The 26,457-nt window shown below is 47.6% G+C and overlaps 1 long non-coding RNA gene across 1 annotated transcript in view; it reads left to right on the top strand.

The window, feature by feature from the left end:
• Positions 1-649: 649 nt before the first annotated feature.
• Positions 650-26,457, top strand: part of LOC139275154 (uncharacterized) — a 62,856-nt gene continuing 37,048 nt past the window's right edge. The window contains exon 1 of the long non-coding RNA XR_011595679.1: positions 650-773. This is a non-coding gene — a long non-coding RNA (uncharacterized lncRNA). The remainder of the gene's footprint in view (positions 774-26,457) is intronic.

The following is a 26,457-nucleotide window of genomic DNA, read 5'->3' as shown; positions in this document are numbered from 1 at the left end:
TGCAAACAGCTGGCGACCAAAACGGCCCGGAAGAGCGCTCCGGCCACGGGCGGAGTGAAGAAGCCTCATCGCTACAGACCCGGCACCGTGGCTCTGAGGGAGATCCGCCGCTACCAGAAATCCACCGAGTTGCTGCCTGCTCTCCCTCTTTCTTCTCCAGCTCGGTTGGCACTGCTGCTGTTCCAGCGCCTCTTTCTCACTCTCAGACTTTGCAGGGGAGGGTCGACAGCCGCCGCTGCTCTGCCCAACCCCACACACGCTTCCTTCGCTGCCATCCTATCCGAAGGTGGAGGCCTGCTCTGCCTGTGAACACGGGGGACAGCGGTCTGTGGAGGAATGAAGTCTTCCCAGCTCCCACGGACCTTCCCCATCCATCTCCTGCTGAGTAGCGTCGGCCCATCGACTGCAATGATCCACAAAGGTAAACCATGCGTCTCGCCCCCGTGAGATACCTGCACATCCGCTCTGCCAAGAACAGGTATCAGTTCCTTGGTACGCAGCTTCACCGTGACCAGGACCAGCTTGGGTCGTGCAGCTGGGTTGATCCAAAGTTTATCAAAAGTTTCCTGACTCATCAGCGACTGACCCGACCCCGTGTCCACTTCCATGGGACCGTTAATCCTGACTTCCATAATCACTGGGGCTGAATCGTCGGTACACGTATACAGTCCAAACGCATCATCTTCTTCTACCTGGGGCTAAGATGCCCGTCGAGCCAAACCGCAATGCTCCTCATTGTACAGCAGATCATCTACCATCTCCTCAGCCACACGGTGAGTCGTGTCTCTTTTGCACATACGCTGAAGGTGGCCTTTCGTGTGGTAGATATTGCACGTATACTCCACAAACCTGCACCAGTGAGCCCCATGGCTTCCTCCGCAGCGCCAGCATGGTGCTACTCGATTAGCCCCCCTCGGCGGACTCTGAGTTCCAGGACCCCGAGGTCAGTGCTCTCTGCCCTGGGCAGAGCCACGTTCTGCAGGTTTGTCCGTGACAGGCGCTATCCTGTGAATAGTACCTGCTGGGTTCGGGACCGTGTGGATCATCTGCTTGGTGCTGCAAGTCGAGGTCATAAATGCCCGGCTGATGTTGATGGCTTGCTGCAGGCTGACTGTAGGTTCAGTAGATAGCAGCTTGTGATGGAGACCCCCATGGCCAATCCCCATAACAGCGTCTTGCAACGCCTCGTCAAGGTGTGTGCCAAAATCGCAGGCGCCGCAAGTCTCCTGATGTCCGCAGCATATTTTGTGACATCCTGGCCCTCAGGTCTGCAGTGATGGTAGAATTTGTGCCTGGCCGTGAGGATGCTCTCCTTCGGTTTCAGTTGGTTACGAATGAGTTGAATCAGCTCCTCATATGACTTGTCCTTGGCGTTCGCGGGTGCCAGCAAATCCCTGACGCGACGGTAAACCTCCTCGCCACAATTGGACAGCAATGTCGCCTTACGCTTCTCTATCAGTGCGTTTGTGTCCCCTGTCAGGTCGTTTGCTATAAAATAGTACTCGAGCCTTTCCGTAAAGGCATCGCAGTCATTACCCTCTGTGAAATCCTTTAGCGTGCCCAAAGTAGCCATGGTTGCGTGAAGAGCTCGTCCGTGTCCTTGGCGCTGATTTGTGATGTATGTAGCACTCAAATCACTGACTCCACACAGTCTGGTGTTGTAGTAACTGCTGTGACCTTGGTCCATTATTGTGTAACTCCAGAGTGCCCTTCAGGTGTGGTGGTCATCCTTTTATACTCTGTCTCGCAGGTACTTTCAGGTCTACCACCACAGTGCCCCTTGTGGCGCACCATTGTAACAATACATTTAATGTACATGAACAATACATAACATTGTAGGCTCTCTCAGCCTTAGACAGACTCCTGGATGCATAAGCAACCAGTTGCAGTTTCCCAAAATCATTAGCTTGTTGTAATGCACACTCGACGCCATATGACAACGCATCACATGCTAGCACCAAACGCTTACATGGATCATACAACACAAGCAATTTGTTTGAGCATAACAATTTTCTTGCTTTTACAAAGGCATTTTCTTGGCTTTTGCCCCAAACCCATTCGCCCCCTTTTCGTAGTAAGACATGTAGTGGTTCGAGCAGTGTGCTGAGACCTGGTAAGAAGTTACCAAAGTAGTTCAAGAGTCCCAGAAACGACCGCAACTCCGTCAAGTTCTATGGCCTCGGTGCGTTCTCGATTGCCTCCTTCTTCACGTCGGTGGGCCTGATGCCGTCCGCCACAACCCTCTTTCCCAAGAACTCCACTTCAGGCACCAGGAAAATGCACATTGAGCGTTTTAACCTGAGCCCCACGCGGTTGAGTCGACTAAGAACCTCCTCCAGGTTCTGCAGATGCTCGACTGTGTTCCAACCTGTGACCAAGATGTCGTCCTGGCAGACCACGGTGTGCGGGACCGACTTCAGTAAACTTTCCATGTTTCTCTGGAATGTCGCTGTCGCTGATCGGATTCCAAACGGGCATCTGTTATAAACAAAAAGGCCCTTGTGCATGTTGATGCAGGTGAGAGCCTTTGATGATTCCTCCAGTTCCTGCGTCATGTAGGCTGAAGTCAGATCCAGCTTCGTGAACGTCTTTCCTTCCGCCAGTGTTGCAAAGAGGTCATCAGCCTTTGGTAGTGGGTATTGGTCCTGCAGGGAGAAACGATTGATAGTTACTTTGTAATCGCCACAGATTCTAACAGTACCATCTCCCTTGAGGACTGGGACAATAGTCCTGGCCCACTCGCTGAACTTGATCAGTGAAATGATGCCCTCACTTTGTAGCCGGTCTAGCTCGATCTCTACCCTTTCTCTCGTCAAGGCTCTCGCCTTGTGATGGATGGGTCGCGCCCCCGGAATTAGGTGGATCTGCACTTTTGCTCCTTGGAATTTCCCAATGTCTGGTTCGAACAGTGAAGGAAATTTGGTTAAGACCTGGGCACACGAATGGCATCAGTGGGCGATAGTGCTCCGACATCGGCCCAGTTCCAGCGTTTCGCTCCCAGCCAGCTCCTGCCGAGCAGCATGGGACCATCGCCCGGTACTACCCAGAGTGGTAGCTTGTGCACCGCTCCATCGTAGGAGATCTTTACAGTAGCACTGCCGATTACAGGAATCAGTTCTTTCATGTAAGATCTTAGTTTCTTGCGAACTGGAGTTAAGACTGACCTGGAGACCTTGTTGCACCACAACCTTTCGAAAGTTTTTTTGCCCATGATGGACTGGCTCGCGCCCGTGTCCAGCTCCACTGACACTGGGAGTCCATTTAGTTCAACATTCAGCATTATCAGGGGACAATTCGTGATGAATGTGTGTACCCCATGTACCTCTGCATCCTATATCTGAGGCTCTGATTCATTGTGATCCTCCGTGGATCTGTTCTCCTCTGCAACATAGTGGTTTGCAGGTTTAACAGGCTTAGCAGCTCGCCTGCACACTCGTTTGAGGTGTCCCATTGTTGCACAGCCCTTGCAAGCGTACCCTTTGAATTAGCATGAATGGAAATGATGATTACCCCTGCAGCACCAACAAGGTGTTAATGGCCTTGCATTCATCAGTCTTGATGGTGGACTCTGAGTCATCTGCGGACGTGCAGCTGCAGGTATGTGTGACCTGCCCTGTACATTACGATTCGAAAACAACATCACTTTGTTCACAGTACTTGTAGCAGCACTTGTGTGCTGAAAGATTTGTTTCTTATTGTTGCTGGTGGCAATGAATGCCTGGGCTATCGCTATGGCCTTACTCAAGGTTGGGGTCGTTACAGTCAAAAGTTTGCAAAGTATGGTTTCGTGGCCAATGCCAAGTACGAAAAAGTCTCTGTGCATGTGCTCCAAATGTCCTTCAAATTCGCAATGTCCTGCAAGGCGTCTTAACTCGGCGATATAACTCGCCACTTCCTGGCTTTCAGAACTTTTGTAGGTGTAGAACCAGTACCTCGCCATCAGAACGCTTTCCTTCGGGTTCAAATGCTCTCGGACTAGTGTGCACAAATTGTTGTACGATTTCTCCGTGGGTTTCGCTGGAGTGAGCAGATTCTTCATGAGGCCATATGTTGATGCCCCACAGACGGTGAGGGGGATCGCCCTTCATTTGGCAGCGCTCTCTTCCCCATCTAGCTCATTGGCCACGAAGTATTGGTCGAGTCGCTCCACAAAAGTATCCCAATCATCTCCCTCCAAAAATTTCTTCAGGATGCCCACTATTCTCTGCATCTTTGGGTTCGCTATCTGTATCTCGTTACCAGTTGTTGTGTATGGAGAAAGAGTCAGACTGAACACTGTGAGCTCAAAGTAAAGTGTGACCTTAGTCTTTTATCGCAGGTTTCCAGAGTGCCTCTCCAACCTGTGAAGCTTCCTTAAATACCTTGCTCCCAAGGGATTATGGGAGCCCTTGGGACTCCAGGGGATGAGCTCTCTGGTGGCTGTACAGGGTAAATACAAGTCCACATATATAACAGTCGGAAATGCCGCCTTTCGGATGAGACATTAAATCAAGGCCCGTCTGCTCTTTCAGGCGGACATATAAGATCCCATGGCATTCTGTCGAAGAAGAGCAGGGGAGTTATCCCCAATAACCTGACTAATATTTATCCTTCAACCAACATTACTAAAAACACATTATCTGGTTGTTTATCACATTGCTGTTTGTGAGAACATGCTCTGCACAAATTGGCTGAAGCATTTCCTACATTACAACAGTGGCTACACTCCAAAATGTACTGTATTAATTGGCTGTAATGCACTTTGGGACTTCCTGGCATTGTATAAGGCACTATGTAAATGTCAAGTCTTCCTTTTTTAATCTTTTTTTCTTGTGATTCCACTTTTGTCCTGGTGGTTTCTGTCCCCTGGGAGCCAGTAGGAGACTGATTAAAAACTCTGGGCACATTTCGTTCTGTCACAAGGAGGAGATTTCATCCCTGTTGTGCTATATTCCGCAAACTTAACTTCAATCGCATTTAATGCTTCGAAATTATTTTGAATCTAATCAACAAAGTGAGGTGTGGAATTCATCAAATTATTAATCTGTGTTCGCATTAGGTCAGCCACCAATAGGGTTAATTGAGTCATTTATCTCTCCATTGATTGCACTCGAATAGAGAGGAAACATGGCCGTTAATATCTTTGTCCTTGGCCAGAAGCCTCGCTTTCCAGCGTTGTATTTTGACCGCTTTTATCATTCCACAGCCAGACCATGGCCAAAGAAATAAACCGTCTCTTCATTCGGAAAGGTACGTGCCTTCCACTTCTCCAGCAAGTTGTCCTCGATCCAGGAGGAACACAATGCGGCCAGTGATCCCCACTGCGGCTGTTGCTCGGAGCCCTCGCAACAACATTTAATCTAGGGCTGCCCTCTGCGTTTCGCCAGTCCTGACTTTTCCGTACCTGCTGTTCTCTGAATCGCTCGCTCGATTCGTTTTCTTGGCACTTGCCTCTTATTGCAGGGTCGCTGCTAACTTTCTAACCTTGTTCATTCACAGCAGCTTTTTAAAAAAATGTTTTATTCAGTTGTTCCCACTTGTTGCCTTGGTCTTGTGCCCGATATGTCTCTCTGTTCAGGATCCTACAAATCCCCTGGGAGGACAGACGCACCAACATCAGCGTCCTCGTCCTGGCCAACATCCCCAGCATTGAAGCACTGACCACACTCGATCAGCTCTGCTGGGCAGGCCACATAGTTCGCATGCCAGATACGAGACTCCCAAAGTGCTCTACGGGGAGCTCCTTCATGGCAAACAAGCCAAAGGTGGGCAGAGGAAACGTTAGTCGGACACTCTCAAAGCCTCCCTGATAAAATGTGACATCCCCACTGACACCTGGGAGTCCCTGGCCAAAGACCGCCCTAAGTGGAGGAAGTGCATCCGAGAGGGCACTGAGCACCTCGAGTCTCAACGCCGAGAGCATGCAGAAATCAAGCGCAGGCAGCAGAAAGAGTGTGCGCCAAACCAATCCCACCCATCCCTTTCCTGAACGACTATCTGTCCCACCTGTGACAGAGTCTGTGACTCTCGTATTGGACTGTTCAGCCACCAAAGAACTCGCTTCAGGAGTGGAAGCAAGTCTTCCTCGATTCCGAGGGACTGCTTATGATGATGATGCTCTAGGAGGCTGGAGCCCAGGCTGTTCACAGTGACTGTGTTGTGCCGTGTCGCTGGATGGCTGGGCACTTCCGTATTTTTTTCTCTCTCTGCCAGACCACTTAAGAATAACTACTTCTATTTATGTATGGGTATAATATAATAAACAGCCCTGTTTCAGTATTGAGAAAGAAAGATGTAGGAAGTGCTTGAGCCTCTGCTACCAGAGCATCTGGAGACGGGAGCCAAAGATTTGTCAATGCAACCCTTGCAATCTGCATTTTTTTAAATAAACATTCCTTTCCTGAAAGTGTTAACTCCTTGTTGCGGTTCAAGCCCATGCTTGCTGGTTGCACCAGTATGTTAACCAGTTGGCAATTGTTTGTGTGCGGTCCTTGACGGTGAGTATTGGCAAACAAAACTTGCATAGAATTACATAAAATGCACAGGAGAGAAACAGGCCATTCGGTCCATGCCAGCGTTTATGCTCCCACCCCTACTCAATCTCACCCTATCAGCAGGCCGGGGCCATTAGAGGGAGCAGCGTGCGGCGGCAGACCACTTCAGGGAGCAGTGCATGCTGCTGCAGGAGGGCGACGGCTGATTGCAGTGCGGGCAGGTAAGCAGATGCAGCGAGGTCGGGGCGAAGTAGTGGCGAGAGTTCGTAGAGGGATGTGATTGGGGCCCAGGAGAGGCAAGGGCCCAGGGGCAGCACGGGCCAGCCCACACTGCGATTGTGTGTGCACTAGGTCCTTGCAGCAGAGCTGGTCCCCAGTCGTCCTGGTTAATCCTTGCCACTGGACCAAGACCTAGCTCTATCAAGCCCGTGTGGTGGTTGGGGTGCAACGGTCACCACACGTTAAAAAAAAGTCCACGCACAGGCATCTTCCACCCTTCAGGATGTAGTTCGGGATCTGGAATATTATTGAAACACCTGTGAACTCATCCGTTCTCGGTGTAGAAGCAAGTCATCCTCGTTTCGAGGGATTGCCTATGATAATGACAGGTTGCATTGTGGAACTCCCCAGAGCCGGCAATTACTTCAAGTCACAGTGCCTAATGAAGGCTTCCCCTATTACACTGCAATATCGCAATTAGCTCACCCCCACCCCCCCAAAAAAAGTTAAGCCTTGTTGAAAGAGGTGTAACTGGGTTTTTAATGGGGTATTAACTGCTGAACAACCATTCTGGCCCTGAAATACTAATTTTATATTTGTGGAATGTCAAATGTTTCTATTAATATGATTAAGAATTGACGTGTATATTTGTACTGTAAAAATGTCCGCCTTTTGTCTCTGATTGATCCCCTTGGAGGATAAGCCACACCCTGAAATTTCTCTGGAATGTGTAACTGGAACCGCCCACCCCAAGTTCTCACTGACTGCGCAAATTGTAACTCAATCCACTTTGACTTTCAGAAGCCACAGAGGACAGATCTCCCCAGAAACCACCAAGTGCCAGCCAAAGTCCCTTGCCCCCCAGCGCAAGTGCTGCCTCCCCCAGCTGAAGTCCCTCCTTACACCATAGATGGGGCATTGTGTACGGATTGTTAACAGGTTTATTGGGTATGAAGTGAATAGGGACAATGTCGTGACTTCAGGATTTCACCCACTCCAACGCAACGATGTCCGCTGTAGGGGTTTGTAAGAATGTGATCCACCTTCCCTGAGTTCCCTCTCACCCCTCCAATCCCTTCCAACGGTGTCTTTCTCTCTCTCCTGCCCCCCACCCCCAGGCTCTCTTCCCCACCCCCAGGCTCTCTCCCTCTCCCCCTCCCCCGCCAAGATTCTCCCTCTTCCCCCCCCCAGACTCTCTCTCTTCACCCCCCCCAGGCTCTCTCTCTCTCTCTCCCCGCCCCCCCACGCTCTCACTTTTTCGCTCCAGCCCCCACCCCCACACTTTATCTCTCTCCCAACCCCCCCTCACTCTCTCTGTCCACCCCACCCCGCCCCCCACAAGTCTCTCTCTCTGTCCCCACCACCCCCCCCAGTCTCTCTCTCTCTCTCCCCCGCCTCCCCAGTCTCTCTCTCTCCCTCCCCTAGTCTCTCTCTCTATCCTCCCCCACTCTCTCTCCCTCCACCCTCCCCCATCCTCCCCCACTCTCTCTCTCCCTCCACCCTCCCCCCTCCCCCACTCTCTCCCTCCCTCCCCCATCTCTTTTTCTTTACCCCCCGACGCGCTCTCTCTCTCCCTCCCCTCCCACGCGCTCTCTCTCTCTCTCCCAGTCTCTTTTTCTCTACCCTCTCTCCTTCTCTCCCCCTGAATGCTCTCTCTCTTTCTCCCTCCCCTGCCGCCCCCCCCCCCACAGACTCTCTCTCTCTCTCTAAACCCCCCCCCCCAGGCTCTCTCTCTCTTCCCCCCGCTCCCAAAAATTATAAATATATTTTTTGTTAAGCTACCTTAATCCTATGTGTATGTCCCAATCTTTATTTCACTCTGTAAAATTTATAAAAAGTAAATTAGAATCCGTGGATCTTACTTCCTGGTTCTCTGTCTGTGAGAATTCTTCAATGTGATTGGTTGCTCAGCCTGCTTGATGACATTGCTTGATTTGGCGCCAGATTCGAACAGAGGTCGGGAGAGCTGAAATGAATGCCACAGAGATCACTAAATCTTCTTGGGCATCGTACTGGAGCAATTAATGGAACTAAGTGGTAACAAATCCCCTGGACCGAACGACCTGCATCCTAGGGTTTTAAAAGAGGTAGCTGCAGTGAAAGTGGATGCACTGGTATTAATCTTCCAGAATTCCTAGATTCTAGAGCAGTCCACAAGGATTGGAAAGTTACAAACAAAACTCCACTTTTTAAGAAGGGAAGAGGAGAAAAAACGGGAAGCTATAGGCCATTTAGTCTGATGTTAGTAGCAGGCAAAATGCTAGAATCTATTATTAGGGATGCGTTAACAGGGTAAAAATCATAATATGATTAGGCAGAGTCAACATAGTTTTATGAAAGGGAAACCGCGTTTGTCAAATCTGTTAGTATTTTTTGAAGATGTAACTAGTAAGATAGATAAGGGGATCCAATGGATGTAGTGTATTTGGATTCAAAAAGTATTCGATAAGCTGCCACACAAGAGGTTATTACACAAAATTAGGACTCATGGGATTGAGGGTAATATATTGGCATGGATTGAGGATTGGTTAATGGACAGAAAAGTAGGAATAAACAGGACTTTTTTGGGTCGGCAGGCAGTAACTAGCAGAGTACCGCAAGGATCAGTGCTTGGGCCTCAGCTATTTACAATGTATATTAAAGACTTAGACGATCCCTTCATCTAATGAAAAGGAGCAATTTATTTACAAAATTAGCGGATAAAGAAAAGCTTAATTTTAGAAAGCAGTGTTGAGCCCTTAAAAGGGAACTGCCTTCTACAATGAAAACATGAAAATCATTTAAAAATAGGCAGTCTTTAGCTGCCTTCTGAAAAAAATAAACATTAAAAATAATTCCGAAATGGCAGTCTTCAGCTCTTAAAGCTCTCGAACTGTCTTCCGCACATTAAAAAAAATAGTGAAAGTGTTTCAGCACTAACAAAAATGGCTCAACAAACCAGGAAGGGGCACCCAGGGTCTCGCACACAGCACTCCAGCTTTAATCAGAGGGTCAGCCATGCAAGAGAGATCCTCTACCCACAAGGGCCAGGAGGGCCTCCAGAAAAAAACGATGTGGGACCAGATCACCGAGGCTGCCAGCAGTGTCACCCAGGGCCTGGCTCCAGTGGTCAAGGTCAATGACTGTATCTTTAAAAGCCGTCTCCTACCAATTGCACCACTAGCCTCACACTCCCCATCATTCACCTACCAACAATCTCTACCAAACAGGAGGCACACCTCACATTCCTAGCTTCCCCTCACCCCTTGGAGGAGACGGTACTGTCCATTCTTGACAGGGGTATGGCTAAGCCCTTGGCCAGTGGCGGGGCTGAAAGGATACAAGTTGATGGTATTGTCATTCATTATCCTCCTTCTCACATCCCACTTGCCCCTCATCCCACAATATCTTCTGATTTACAAGGTGCACATGATGTAAGCATGCAGTTCTTGCTTTCCCACCTGCTCCTCATCACAACCCTATCCTTGTGCCTTCCTCATTTCACACATACAAGAAATGCAGCCTGCCTGGCCAGTGGTTGACCAAGAAGAGGGAGAGCAGAGTGGAAAAGGAGAAGAACCATCACTCAATTTCACAGTCGCAGACACCAGCTCCTCAAGGTCATCCTGCAAGGCCATCTATAATGTCTCTCCTACTGAAAATCAGCAGCCTTCCACCAGCCATTCTTCAGCCACTGGGTTAGCACTGCATGACATCGGTAGGATAGACAAAGGCACATGGAACACAGTCACTAAGGGAATGCACAAGGGTGATGAGTTGATTTCTTGATGTCATATTAGATGGCTAGTTGGATTGGAAAGTTTGCTTTGTGGTGGTTTTTATTTCAGCATTGCGGCCAAGATGATGCTGTGATGGTCAGGAAGAGGGTATGGGACAAAAGTTGAAAGGGGAATTGGGGTTGTGGTCACTGGTACCACTGCCGAATGATTCTATCTCAAATATCCTGGCCAGAAAGGAGCGGTCTGGGTGGCAACCTTCCGACCGCTTCTTCATCTTCTGCTTCTTATTCTGCGTATTCCTCTTCTGCGATGTCCTCTTCTGCAAAAATTGCTGGAAATATTCAGCAGATCAGGCAGCATCTCGACCCGAGTCACTAACTCTGTTTTTCTCTCCACGGATGCTGCCTGACCTGCTGAGTATTTCCTGAGGCCTTCCTTTATGATCTGAAGCCTTGCAAGTGTCTAGAATCACTGCACTCCCTGCACACTTTAAAAACTTTGACCATCTAATACACCAAGCCACTATTGTAGTTCAATAAAATGTAAAATAAAGTTAAAAGCTGTGTTGTGCTTTCCCTGAACTCATGGTGTCAGCATTGTACGTTCTCCGAACCCGGGAGTGTGAGCGCTGTGCGTTCTCCGAACCCGGGAGTGTGAGCGCTGTGCGTTCTTCGAACCCCAATGGGTCAGCGGTATGTTTTCTCTGAACTTGCCAGTGGTCAGAAACAAAAGTGCCTGATGCCAGTGTTGATCTCTTGGTCCAGTTGCTCTCAGATGTACAGCAGTCTACTTCGACACATAAGAACATAAGAACATAAGAATTAGGAACAGGAGTAGGCCATCTAGCCCCTCGAGCCTGCTCCGCCATTCAACAAGATCATGGCTGATCTGGCCGTGGACTCAGCTCCACTTACCCACCCGCTCCCTATAACCCTTAATTCCCTTATTGGTTAAAAATCTATCTATCTGTGACTTGAATACATTCAATGAGCTAGCTTCAACTGCTTCCTTGGGTAGAGAATTCCACAGATTCACAACCCTCTGGGAGAAGAAATTCCTTCTCAGCTCGGTTTTAAATTGGCTCCCCCGTATTTTGAGGCTGTGCCCCCTAGTTCTAGTCTCCCCTACCAGTGGAACCAACCTCTCTGCCTCAATCTTGTCTATCCCTTTCATTATTTTAAATGTTTCTATAAGATCACCCCTCATCCTTCTGAACTCCAACAAGTAAAGACCCAGTCTACTCAATCTATCATCATAAGGTAACCCCCTCATCTCCGGAATCAGCCTAGTGAATCGTCTCTGTACCCCCTCCAAAGCCAGTATATCCTTCCTTAAGTAAGGTGACCAAAACTGCACGCAGTACTCCAGGTGCGGCCTCACCAATACCCTATACAGTTGCAGCAGGACCTCCCTGCTTTTTCATGACCAATCTACCATGTGGGACCTTATCAAAAGCCTTGTTAAAGTCCATATATACTACATCATACGCACTACCCTCATCGGCCCTCTTGGTTACCTCCTCAAAAAATTCAATCACGATCTTCCCTTAACAAATCGGTGCTGACTGTCCTTAATTAATCATTGCCTATCCAAATGCAGATTTATCCTGTCTTTCAGGATTTTTTCCAATAATTTTCCCACCACTGACGTTAGGCTGACAGGCCTGTAATTATTCGGCCTATCCCTTTTTCTCTTCTTAAACAAGCAGTCCTTCAATCCTCCGGCACCATGCCCATATCCAAAGAGGACTTGAAAATGATGGTCAAGGCCTCTGCTATTTCCTCTTTTACTTCGCTCAACAACCTGGGATGCATTTCAATCGTGCCTGGGAACTTATCTACTTTCAAAGCTCCTATACCCCTTATACTTCCTCTCACTATATTTATTTCATCCAGAATATCACACTCCGCCTCTATAGCAGTATCTGCATTACCTCTTTCCTTTGTGAAAACAGATGCAAAGTATTCGTTAAGAACCCTACCAACATCTTCCACCTCCTCGCAAAGATTACCCTCATGATCTCTAATAGGCCCTACCCTTTCTTAGTTACCCTCTTATTCTTCATATATTTATAGAACATCTTAGGGTTTTCCTTAATTTTACCAGCCAAGAATTTCTCGTGTTCTCTCTTAGCATTCCTAATATCCTTTTTAATTTTACCTCTTATCTTTTTATATTCCTCTAAAGATTCTAAAGTATTCAGCCACTTTTTCTCAATCCTCCCCTGTAAGTCCCTAGACATCCAGTGGGCTCTTGAATTATTTTTCCCAGCTTTTTTCTTTAAGGGCACATATTTGGCATGAACCCTTCAGATCTCTTCCTTGAATGACTCTCACTGTTCCGACACCGATTTACCCACAAGTAGCTGTTTCCAGTCCATTATGGCCAAATCACTCCTTAACTTAGCAAAATTAGCTTTTCCCCAATTCGAAATTTTTATTCCAGGCCTATTCTTGTCCTTATCCATAACCAATTTGAATCTGACTGAATTATGGTCACTGGCACCCAAACGCTCCCCCACTAATACCCCTTCAACCTGCCCAGCTTCATTCCCCAAAACTAAATCCAAGACCGCCCCCTCTCATGTTGGGTTTGCTGCATACTGACTCCCCTACTATTACTACCCTGTGGTTTTTAGACTTCACAGCAATTTGCCTACATATTTGCTCCTCTATCTCCCTCCCACTGTTTGGGGATCTATAATACACTCCAAGCAGTGTGATGATGATGTTTCTATGGGTGGAGGCTAACTGCTCCAAGGGCCATTCTTGTCAATGGATGGGTGAGTGTCAGCAGGTTATTTCATCATTTGGGCATCATAATTGAGGTGATTATGTCCACTTGCAACGACCTCACAGACACAGACCTGTGTATCCAACAGGGTTCCCTAACAATCAGGAGGAAGACCTTGGTTAGTCTTTGTTTTGTTTAATTAACCATGGTGGATTGGCCGATTAATTGGCCTATGCCGAGCTATTGCACAGATGCTTTAGGGAGGAGTTGAAAGTACAACAGCGTCATCAGCAATTGATTGACATTCAGGACAATATAAACAAATGAGTATTTGAAATGTCTAACAATTTGTTTTGAAGAAATGAAATATAGGGTTGATTCTCCGATCGGTTAATGAGTGTATTGTGGGTACAAATGATCAGAAAAAGGCCATTTAGCATCTCATTTCATTTTCTAATAGCATTTTGTACTGGCACCAAACATGCTGACCAGTTTGTAGTTGTTTAAAATGAAGCCTCAATAATATTTATCCAATTTCCTGGATGGAGATGTCTTAGTTGGAGGTGCAGCATGGAACGGTCTCTCAATGGAGTTGGCGGAGTGGGGCAGATATACAATGCTGAGATAGAGAGTTTGCCGGGTTGAAAAGTCAATGAGCAGTGTTGGGAGTGGGGAAATGTCACAGTCTTGCAATGTTAAGAGGTTAAGAGGGAACCAGCAAACTCTCATCAGATGGACAGGGGGTGGTTTGATTTCAGTAATCTGGGGAATTGAAATGCCATTACAATAGACTTGGTAGATATATTACTGCTGTGTCCAGCAAAAATCTAAATGGGAGAGGGAGCAGGCGGTGTCAAGTTAGGGAGAGCTGTCTGCAGCCTTGCTAGATTATGGATTACAAGGAAAATTAATGTTAATGGGGTCCAGGCCTCAAACTTGCTCAGGCCTCACACCAGTGTCAAAGGCTGGGCAGAAAGGCCGTTCCAACAACTTTGCTCCCATTTTGAGCCCGACTTGAAAATCGGCCCCTCTGTTTGCTGCTAATGAAGCAACTGCTGACAGCAACAGTACAATGCAAAAAATGCAGCAGCAAAGACAACAGACACAGCAATACTAAAAGCAAAGCAAGTAGATGCTTTTACTAAACTGTACATCACACCTCTAAGAATCAAATTTCTAAAGGACAGAGCAGGAAATCCTAGTCCAGACCATTTTAATCAGGCAAACAGCACTGAGTGAACAGATGAAAAAGACTGCTGTTTTTGGCAATTGAAACATAATTGAGGCTCACCAACATTCCTTGCAAGGCCTCCAAATGGATTATAAAATGTTTACTTTTCTGAATCTGTTGTGTCTCTGCATCTTGTTATAAACTCACACGAGGCATGGATATATCAGACACGGTCACTCTGTGACCTTCACTTTATTCCAAAGAGTGCTGATCCTGGGTGGGACCTCCCCTCTTATACCAGGTGAGGAGCTCACTCCCTGTGGTCAGGCTGTGCATTAGAAGGGTACAGGTACAGTATGCATGAGTTAGAGTTACATATTTATAGTCATGGCAAGATGGTGAAATACATGACATCAACTCCCCCCTTAGGTCTTTTAGTTTCAGAGGTTAAGTCTATCGGGTGGTCGGCGCTCTCTCGTGGAGCGCCGTTGTGGCTCTGGTGGCTGAGCCTCAGCACGCGTCTCTGTCACTTGAGGTGATTCCGGCCTGTCCGGGCTGGCCGCAGGGACTGTGCATGCTGAAGGCTGTCTTTGTTGCTCGTGCGCTGGCAGTGGTGTGGGTGCTATCTCATCATGCTCTTCTTCCAGTTCCTTCGTGTCTGCACTGAACCTTGTCTTTACTTGGTCCAAATGTTTGCGGCATATCTGCCCATTATTTAGTCTGACCACCATGATCCTGTTTCCTTCTTTGCCAATTACGGTGCCCTCAAGCCATTTGGGTCCCAAAGCATGGTTAAGAACAAATACCGGGTCATCTATTTCTATACACCTCCCCCTTGAGCCTCGATCATGGAGCTCGGTTTGGGACTGGCGCTTGCCCTCAACAATGTCTGCCAGGGCTGGGTGAATAGGGACAGCCGCGTCTTGAGCATGCGTTTCATGAGGAGTTCCGCTGGCGGGACTCCCGTGAACGAGTGCAGCCGGGACATGTAGGCCAGCAGGAGGCGCGATAGGCGGTACTGAAGGGAGGGTCCTTGGATGCGTAGCATGCCCTGCTTTATGACTTGGACTGCCTGTTCCACCTGGCCATTGGAGGCCGGCTTGAATGGCGCTGTCCGGACGTGCTTGATCCCATTGCCCGACATAAACTTCTGGAATTCATGGCTGGTAAAACACGAGCCATTATCGCTGACCAGGATGTCTGGCAAGCTGTGGGTTGCGAAAACCGTATGCAGACTCTCCACAGTGATGGATGTCGTGCACGAGTTCAATATGATACACTCAATCCACTTCGAGTATGCATCGACAATGATCAGGAACATTTTTCCCATGAACAGACCCGCTTAGTCCATGTGAATACATGACCATGGCCTGGTGGGCCAGGGCCATGGGCTGAGTGGGGCCTCCCTGGGGGCATGGTCCAGCTGGGCACACGTCGTGCACCTGCGAACCCAGTGTTCCAGGTCTGAGTCAATCCCCGGCCACCGCATGTGTGACCGGGCAATGGTTTTCATTAACACTATGCCAGGGTGCTCGCTGTGGAGTTCCCTGATGAACGCTTCCCTTCCTTTCTGGGGCATGACTACCCGGCTGCCCCATAACAGGCAGTCGGCTTGGATGGAGAGTTCATCCATCCGTCTCTGAAAAGGCCTGACTTCCTCGGGGCACGACCTGTGCGCGGGCGCCCAGTCCCCAGTCAGAACACATTTCTTTATCATGGATAGGAGGGGGTCCCTGTTGGTCCAGAGTTTGATCTGTCTGGCTGTGATGGGGGATCCTGCGGCGTCAAAAGCCTCAACGGCCATGACCATCTCGATGCTCTGCTCCGACGCCCCCTCGGTGGTGGCCAGTGGGAGCCCGCTGAGCGCGTTAGCGCAATTTTTGGTGCCTGGCCGGTGCGTTATGGTGTAGTCATACGCAGCCAGCGTGAGGGCCCATCGCTGTATGCGAGCTGACTCATTAGCGTTGACAGCCTTGCTGTCGGACAACAGGGATGTTAATGGCTTGTGGTCTGTCTCTAGCTCGAACCGTCTACCGAAAAGGTACTGGTGTATCTTTTTCACACCGTACACACACGCGAGTGCCTCCTTCTCGACCATGCCGTATCCACGCTCTGCCTCGGAGAGCGACCTGGAGGCATAAGCCACCGGTTGGAGTCGGCCGTCATCGTTACCCTGCTGCAAAACACACCCAACCCCATAGGATGACGCATCACATGTTAAAAACCAGTTTTTTACAGGGGTCATACAAAGTCAACAGTTTGTTGGAACACAGCAGGTTCCTCGCCTTATTGAAAGCCCGTTCTTGACAATCCTCCCCAAGACCATTCACAACCTTTACGGAGGAGCATGTGTAATGGCTCCACCAATGTGCTTAAGTTCGGCAGGAAGTTCCCAAAATAGTTCAAGAGTCCCAGGAATGATCGCAACTCCGACGTGTTGCTGGGCCTGGGCGCTTGGCGAATCACCTCAGTTTTTGATTCAGTGGGCCGGATCCCGTCTGCGGCAACCCTCCTGCCCAGGAACTCGACCTCTGGGGCCAAAAACACGCACTTGGTCTTTTTCAGCCGCAGGTCTACCCGTTCCAATCGGCGTAGCACCTCCTCCAGGTTGTGGAGGTGTTCCTCAGTGTCTCGACCCGTTATAAGGATGTCGTCTTGGAACACAATCATTCCAGGGATGGGCTTGAGCAAGCTTTCCATGTTTCGCTGAAAGATAGCCGCTGCCGAACGAATGCCAAACGGGCACTTATTGTAAACAAATAATCCTTTGTGTGTCGTGATGGTGGTCAGAAACTTGGATTCTTCAGCCAGTTCCTGAATCATGTAGGCCGAAGTGAGGTCCAGCTTCATGAACAGCTTACCACCTGCCAGCGTGGCAAAAAGGTCCTCCGCTCTCGGGAGCGGGTATTGGTCTTGCAGCGACACTCGGTTGATGGTGGCTTTGTAGTCGCCACAAATCCTAACTGAGCCATCTGCTTTGAGGACGGGAACAATGGGACTTGCCCAGTCGCTTAATTCAATGGGCGAAATTATGCCCTCTCTGAGCAGCCTGTCCAGTTCACTTTCAACTTTTTCACGCATCACGTACGGCACCGCTCTGGCTTTGTGGTGCACTGGTCTGGCGTCCGGAGTGATGTGTATCACTACTTTGGTGCCCTTGAACGTTCCGACACCGGGTTGAAAGAGTGACTCGAATTTTTGCAATACCTGCGAGCATGAACTTCGCTCCACGGATGAAATGGCGTGCACATCCCCCCATTTCCAATTCATCTCAGCTAGCCAATTCCTCCCCAAGAGCGCGGGGCCATTTCCCGGAACAATCCAGAGTGGCAGCCGGTTCTGTGATCCATTATAGAAACATAGAAAATAGGTGCAGGAGTAGGCCATTCGGCCCTTCTAGCCTGCACCGCCATTCAATGAGTTCATGGCTGAACATTCAACTTCAGTACCCCATTCCTGCTTTCTCGCCATACCCCTTGATCCCCCTAGTAGTAAGGACCTCATCTATGCGTTACCACCAAGTTTGCACTACCCAGCACTGAGATGATCTCTTTGGTGTATGTACGTAGCTGCATCTCAATGCGTTCCAATTTGGGCCTGCTAGCTCTGTGTGGCCATAGTCTTTCAAATTGTTGGGCGCTCATGAGTGACTGGCTAGCTCCGGTATCCAGCTCCATGTGCACCGGGATGCCACTCAGTAAGACTTTCATCACCATGGTGGCGTTTTGGTGTATGAGCTGTGGACGTCAGCCACATGAACTCTCTGAACTTCAGCATCCATGGTTGTTCCCCAGGCCTCATCCTGCATTTCAGGCCCCTCGTCTGGTTCCTCTATCTCGCAGACGAGCCTCGCGAGTGCCTTTTTGCACATCCTGGCCAGGTGTCCCTTGACATTACAAATCCTACAGGTGTAAAGTTGGAACCTGCAGATTTTTGCAGTGTGTCTGCTCCCACATCTCAAACATGAGCTGAGATTGCTTTTAACAAAAGGACTATTCCCAGGCATTCCTCTCTGATGGCCCTTTTGGCTGTTTCTAAGCACTCTGATGGGGGATGTTAATTGTCCCATCACAGGATGTATTGTTCCTCGTGATGGCGTGAATTGCCGATCCCCTTTCCATTGTCCCTGTTGCCAGGAGCTTGTTGCTACCTGGGTGGTGTCGAATTGCCCTTGCCTGCCTGCCTGGACGGTGTCGAATTGCCCTTGCCTGCCTGTGGGGTACTGTGTCATTTTTATAACATTGATTCCCTGGTTCAATGCAACTTTAAAACCAGGGCTGTGTGCGTAGATTAGCTTGGTCTCCTCTTCCCCCTCCATAAAGGTCTGAGCTATCAATGCTGCCCCTTCTAAAGTCAAATCCTTAGTCTTTATGAGCTTCCTGAAAATGTTGGCATGATTAATTCCCTCAATGAAAAAGTCCCTTAACATCTCCCCTCTGCAGGCATCGGAGAACTTACAGAGACTGGCCAAACGCCGCAGTTCCACCACGAAGTCCGAGATGTTTTGATCCTCCCGACGCCGGTGAGAGTAGAACCGGTGCTGGGCCATGTGTACGCTACTCGCCCACTTGAGATGCTCACTGATCAGCTGGCTGAGCTCTTCGAAGAACTTGTCCGCTGGCTTTTGTGGTGCGAGCAGGTCTTTCATTAGCGCATACGTCTGTGGACCACAGCTGGTCAGTAGATGCGCCCTCCGCTTGTCAGCCGCTGCCTCTTCCAGCCAGTCCTTTGTGACAAAGCTCTGCTGGAGTGTTTCCACGAAGTCGTCTCGGTCCTCAGCCACACAGTAGCATTCCTCTGTGCTGCCGGTGGCCATCCTCGTGGTTCGGTGATTCCCGTTTCTCGTCGCCAGATGTTGTGTCTCTGCACCTTGTTACAAACTCACACGAGGCATGGATATATCAGACACGGTCACTCTGTGACCTTCATTTTATTCCCAGGACTAAAGAGTGCTGATCCTGGGTGGGACCTCCCCTTTTATACCTGGAAGCTCACTCCCTGTGGTCAGGGTGTGCATTACAAGGGTACAGGTACAGTATGCATGAGTTACAGTTACATACTTATAGTCATTGCAAGATGGTGAAACACATGACAGAATCCAGCACCTGGTGAATTGGGAGCTGTGGCCCACTGGAGTAAGGTATACTCCTGGGATATGTGGGTATGCTCACAAAGCCCAATATGATTGAATCAGCCCTTCCGAGTCCTTTTTCCTCTGCTGTGTTTAGGTCAAAGTCCTGATATCCAGAATTGACAATATTTATTTATCTAGGGCAGGGTACTTGGAAAAGACTCAGGGTTAAAGTGATATTTTATAGCAGACATAATATATATTTTAGTGTCTGATCTCACATAGCTTGCTTATCAGACTAATTATGAATGTAAATACTATGGTTTCTGTTCAATAGAATATGTACTTGTGATCCTTCAGTAAGTGGTCTGTATGCATGACTTGGGGGATGGGGACAAGGATGCTTTTACTATTCTGTATGCTTCTGTGCTGGATTAAGATAGTCAGACACAGTGCAGTCCTTTGTGGAGTGAAGTTGAGCTTGGCCTTTTGGGGCGTAGACCAGATTCAGTTTTAATGACTTGTGTGTGTGTCTGGACAGTAGGCAAGGTCTATGCCTCAGCTTTCCTATTAAACAACTGTTCTGGTGCCATGATATTGTGTGCATTTTTACTATGCCATTTACTTTTATTGAGGCTGAGGATCAGCAATGCCACACTGGAAACATTTATGCTGTTAGTGTTCCTGATCATTTTCGGAATCTTGACCCCAGAGGCTGGATGGGGAATGTTATTCCCCTTTTCACACCTGAAAATGTACTCATGCTGGCCCAGGGTTCCCTGTACACAAGCAGTTCCCATTCTTCATGCTTGATTCCCAACAGTGTTTCAAGTTGACCATTGAAGCACCACAGTTAAGCTTAAACTTGTCTGCACCTGAAGTCCACACACATTTTCTAGCAGAGGTCCCTGATTTTCAATCATAAGCAGTGGAACCAACCTGTATTGATCCCATTAATAGCCTGGTTGAGCTCAGTTAACTCAATGGAAGAGGGGGAATGGACCAGAGGTCTGTTTTCAAATCACAAAATAAAAAGTCTAGTTCTTTAGCAGTTCCCACATATCCTATGCGTAGGTCTACACTGAAGAAGGGGTCTACACCAGAAATTAGGAAAGGGCGTAGCATTTGTAACAAAATAGATGAGTTGACGGCACAAATTGAGACAGATAGGTATGATCTGATAGCCATTACAGAGACGTGGTTGCAAGGTGACCAGGACTCGGAATTAAATATTATGATGTATTTGACAATCCGGAAGGACAAACAGAAAGGAAAAGGAGGTGGGGTAGCTCGATTGATAAAGGATGGAATCACTGCAATAGTGAGAAATGATATTGGCTCAAATGATCAGGATGTTGAAACAGTTTGGATGGAGATAAGAAATAATAAAGGGAAAAAGTCACTGGTGGGTGTAGTCTATAGGCCCCCTAACAGTAGCAATTCTGTTGGTCGGAGCATAAACCAGGAAATAGTGGGAGCTTGTAAAAAGGGAACAGCAATAATCATGGGTGATTTTAACCTCCATATTGATTGGACAAATCAAATTGGTCAGGGTAGCCTTGAGGAGGAGTGCATAGAGTGCACATAAGGGATGGGTTCCTGGAGCCTTATGTAACGGAACCAACCAGGGGGCAGACTATCTTAGATTTGGTCCTGTGTAATGAGACAGGATGAACAAACAATCTCCTAGTCAAGGATCCCCTCGGAATGAGTGATCATAGCATGATTGAATTTCAAATTCAGATGGAGGGCGAGAAAGTTGGATCTCTAACCAGCGTACTAAGCTTAAATAAAGGAGACTATGAAGATATGAGGGCAGAGTTGGGTAAAGAGGACTAGGAAAATAGATTAAAGTGTAGGATAGTTGATGAACAGTGGTGTATATTTAAGGAGATATTTCACAACTCTCAAGAAAAATATTCCAGTGAGGAGGAAAGGGCGTAAGAGAAAAGATAGCCATCCGTGGCTAACTGAGGAAATAAAGGACGGTATCCAATTAAAAACAAGGACATACAATGTGGCCAAAACTAGTGGGAGGACAGAAGATTGGAAACAAAAAATGATTTAAAAAATTAAGAAAGGGAAAATAGACTATGAAAGTAAACCAGTATGAAATATAAAAACAGATAGCAAGAGTTTCTATAGGTATATAAAAAGGAAAAGAGTGGCTCGATTAAATGTTGGTCCCTTGGAGGACAAGACCGGGAAATTAGTAATGGGGAACATGGAGGTGGCAGAAACTGAACAAATATTTTGTATCAGTCTTTACGGTAGAGGACACTAATAAGCTCCCAACAGTGGATAGTCAAGGGGCTATGGGGTGGGGTGGGGTGGGGGTGGCGGGAAGGAACTTAACACAATCACAATCACTAAGGAGGTGGTACTCAGTAAGATAATGGAACTAAAGGTAGATAAATCGCCTGGACCTGATGACTTGCATCCTAGGGTCTTAAGAGAAGTAACAGCAGGGATAGTGGATGCATTGGTTGTAAATTACCAAAATTCCCTGGATTCTGGAGAGGTCCCAGCAGATTGGAAAATTGCAAATGTAATGCCCCTATTTAAAAAAGGAGGCAGACAAAAAGCAGGAAACTATAGACCAGTTAGCCTAACATCTGTGGTTGGGAAGATGTTGGGAGTCCATAATTAAAGAAGTATTAGCAGGACATTTGGAAAAACAAAATTTGGTCAGGCCGAATCAGCATGGATTTATGAAGGGGAAGTCATTTTTTACAAATTTGCTAGAATTCTTTGAGGATGTAATGAACAGGGTGGATAAAGGGGAACCAGTGGATGTGGTGTATTTGGACTTCCAGAAGGCATTTGACAAGGTGCCACATAAAAGGTTACACTCACAAGATAAAAGTTCACGGAGTTGGGGGTAATATGTTAACATGGATGGAAGATTGGCTAACGAACAGAAAACAGAGAGTAGGGATAAATGGTTCATTCTCGGGTTGGCAATCAGTAACCAGTAGGGTGCCGCAGGGATCAGTGCTGGGACCCCAACTATTTACAATTTATATTAACGACTTGGAGGAAGGGACTAAGTGTAACGTAGCCAATACAAAAATGGGAGGAAAAACAATGTGGAGGACACACAAAATCTGCAAAAGGACATAGACAGGCTAAGTTAGTGGGCAAAAATTTGGCAGATGGAGTATAATCTTGGAAAGTGTGAGGTCATACACTTTTGCAGAAAAAAATCAAAGAACAAGTTATTATTTAAATGGAGAAAGATTGCAAAGTACAGCGGGACCTGGGGGTACTTGTGCATGAAACACAAAAGGATAGTATGCAGATACAGCAAGTGATCAGGAAAGCCAATGGAATCTTGGCCCTTATTGCAAAGGGGATGGAGTATAAAAGCAGGGAAGTCTTGCTACAGTTGTACAAGGTATTGGTGAGGCCACACCTGGAATACTGCATGCAGTTTTGGTTTCCATATTTAAGAAAGGATATACTTGCTTTGGAGGCAGTTCAGAGAAGGTTCACAAGGTTGATTTCAGAGATGAGTGGGTTGACCTATGAGGAAAGATTGAGTAGGTTGGGCCTCTACTCATTGGAGTTCAGAAGAATGAGAGGTGATCTTATCGAAACGTATAAGATTATGAGGGGGCTTGACAAGGTGGATGCAGAGAGGATGTTTCCACTGATGGGGGAGACTAGAACGCGAGGGCATAATCTTAGAATAAGGAGCCACCCATTTAAAACTGAGATGAAGAGAAATTTCTTCTCTCGGTTGTGGATCTGTGGAATTCGCTGCCTCAGAGAGCTGTGGAAGCTGGGACATTGAATAAATTTAAGACAGAAAGGGGAATAAGGGGTTATGGAAAGCGGACAGGGAAGTGGACCTGAGTCCATGATCGTATAAGTCATGATCGTCTTGAATGGCGGAACAGGCTCGAGGGGCCATATGGCCTTCTCCTGCTCCTATTTCTTATGTTCTTATGTATGCAGCAGTTTAAAGGTGGAGGTGTTAATCCATCTACTGCAGCAGGCTCAAACCTACAGCATCAGCAATGACCATCGGCTGCAAATCCATCTGGCTAATGGCTAAAAACAGCAAGCAGACGGCCGCCAGCCCCAATCCACAGGATGTTGGCCTTGTAAAAGTAAACCAATTCACTTCCAGTTGGGCTTGTGGTGGCAGCCAGGACCCTTTGAGAGCTGCTGATCGGGGTGCAAGGCCCAACTCCTGTTTCTTATGGGCAGCCTTGCTAATGTGCAGGCTCATGCTTACACCTGCTCCAGGCGAGTGAAGGAATGAGAGAGAGGAGGGAAAAAGATGTTAGTAGGAGTGATAGAAAGTGATAGGGAATGAAAGAGAGGCAAGGAATACAAAAGATAGGAGAGAAAAAGAGAGAGGTGTATCGGGAGAAGGGAATTAAAAAGGCAGCATGAGACACACACGGCAGGTAATGAAAGAAACTATGAAAAAGTGGGAATGAGAAAGAAAAGGTGAATGAAAGACAGAGGGAATGAGAGAGGCAACGAAAGAGACAAGGAGGTGAGAGGAAATCAGGCAGAAATAGGAGAGGAAATTGTGTGCAACCTTTGTTTCAAATAAATATTTGGAAATATAGTTAAGTTTCAACATTCCTTGCATGGTATACTTGTAGTGACACTAAGAATACTCGTTAGTATATATATATATTTAAAATTTCTGAAGCTTTATTGCAATTTCATTTCCCAGCTCTTTGAAAGCTTGATTAATCCTGCCTTGAAGTGATATGTTGAATTTTAAACTTGCCTCAGCAAAAAAGAATAAGCCTCAGGGTAGACAAATGCTTTCATTGCTGTGTGTTGAAAACATCCTTGATTCCATAATCCATGATAATATGGGTTAGGTTTATTAAGGGGAATTGCACCTGTTATCAAGCTATGAAAAAAGCTGTTGAGTGTGCTAGATAAGCTAAACTTCAATCATAACAGTTAGAGAAACCTAATTAAAGGCGTGTTTATTTTGCTGAATCTTCTATCCTGCACCTGTTTTTTCCTCAAAGGAATCCAGAACTTTTATCCAGCATGCTTTGGAAAAATAGGTCAATTTGGACAGCAAAGGCTGCTGGTTTTGTTTGGTTTATGACCGAAAACTACCAGTATAGCAGTTTGAAATGGTCAACTTAGCAGTTTGCACAATATAGGGATGTCTGGTGTGTCATCAGCTTAATGATGCAGTAATTGTGACCATCTTTAAAAAAGGGGACAAGTCCGACTGCGGCAACTGCAGAGGAATCTCCCTGCTATCAGCCACTGGGAAAGTCGTCGCTAGAATCCTCCTCAACCGTCTTCTCCCTGTGGCTGAGGTGCTCCTCCCGGAATCACGATGCGGATGTTGTCCTCGACGGGGTACAACAGACATGATTTTACAGCGTGACAGTTGCAAGAAAAATGCAGGGAACAGCATCAACCCTTGTACATGGCCTTCTTTGAACTTACAAAGGCCTTTGAGACTGTCAACCGTGAGGGATTATGGAGCGTCCTCCTCCATTTCGGCTTCCCCATAAGATCGCCAGCATCCTCCGCCTGCTCCACGATGGTATGCAAGCCGTGATCCTGACCAACGGATCCATTACAGACCCAATCCATGTCCGGACCGGGGTCAAGCAGGGCTGCGTCATCTTCCTCATTGCAATGCTCCACCGCACACTCAACAAGCTCCCCACTGGAGTGGAACTAAACTACAGAACTAGTGGGAGCCTGTTCAACCTTCGTCGTCTCCAGGCCAGATCCAAGACCGTCCCAACCTCTGTCGTCGAGCTACAGTATGCGGATGATGCTTGCGCCAGTGCACAGAGACTGAACTCCAAGCCATAGTCAGCATCTTCACTGAGGCATATGAAAGGATGGGCCTAACACTAAACATCCGCCAACCTGACCCCGCCATGCAGCGCTGCCCCCCAGTCATCAAGATCCACGGCGCGGCCCTGGACAACGTGGACCACTTTCCATACATTGGGAGCCTATTATCAGCAAGGGCAGTCATCGACGACGAAATTCAACACTGCCTCCAGTGCGCCAGCGCAGCCTTCGGCCGCCTGAGGAAGAGTGTTTGAAGATCATGCCCTCAAATCTGCCACCAAGCTCATGGTCTACAGGGCTGTAGTGATTCCTGCCCTCCTGTATGGCTCAGAGACGTGGACCATATACAGTATACACCTCAAACCGCTGGAGAAATACCACCAACGATGTTTCCGCAAGAATCTGCAAATCCCCTGGGAGGACAGACACACCAACGTTAGTATCCTCGATCAGACCAACACCCCCAGCATCGAAGCACTGACCACATACTACCAGATCTGTTGGGCGGGTCACATTGTTCGTATGTCTGACACAAGACTCCCAAAAGCAAGCGCTCTACTCGGAACTCCTGCACGGCAAGCGCGCCCAAGCTGGGCAGAGGAAACGTTTCAAGGACACTCTCAAAGTCTCATTGATAAAATGCAACATCCCCACCGACATTCCGGAGTCCCTGACCAAAGACCGCCTTAAGTGGAGGAAGTGCATCCGGGAGTGCGCTGAACACTGAGTCTCATCGCCGAGAGCATGCAGAAACCAAGCGCAGGCAGCGGAAGGAGCGTGCGGCAAACCAGTCCCACCCATCCTTTCCTTCAACGACTGCCTGTCCCACCTGTGATAGAGACTAATTCCCATATTGGACTGTTCAGTCACCTAAGAACTCACTTTTAGAGTGGAAGCAAGTCTTCCTCGATTTCGAGGAACTGCCTATGATAATGTATGTTCTCTGTAACAGTACCAGAACTCTATTAAATCGATACCGAATAGGCAAGTAAGATTAAACCCACCCTGCACATATCCCATCATAAAAGTAACGGGAGAAACATTTATACTTCCAATTGTAGATGCACTTAAAACAAACATCTCGGCAGGTGATTTTTCCAAAATACATGATTTCCAATATGTTTACTGGAATTTCCATGCAATTCTTGGGAACAAAGGGAATGTTCCATATAAAATTAGAATTGACCTATGTTCAAACTCAATGTATCTGAATTACTGGGCTCAAGTTTCGGCCTGAGTTACTCCTATTTTTTGGAGCAACCAGTT

This window comes from Pristiophorus japonicus, chromosome 10 (genome assembly GCF_044704955.1).
Source record: "Pristiophorus japonicus isolate sPriJap1 chromosome 10, sPriJap1.hap1, whole genome shotgun sequence".
NCBI lineage: Eukaryota > Metazoa > Chordata > Chondrichthyes > Pristiophoridae > Pristiophorus > Pristiophorus japonicus.
Note: the sequence above shows the minus strand (reverse complement) of the source record. Positions and strands in the feature narration are given on the sequence as shown.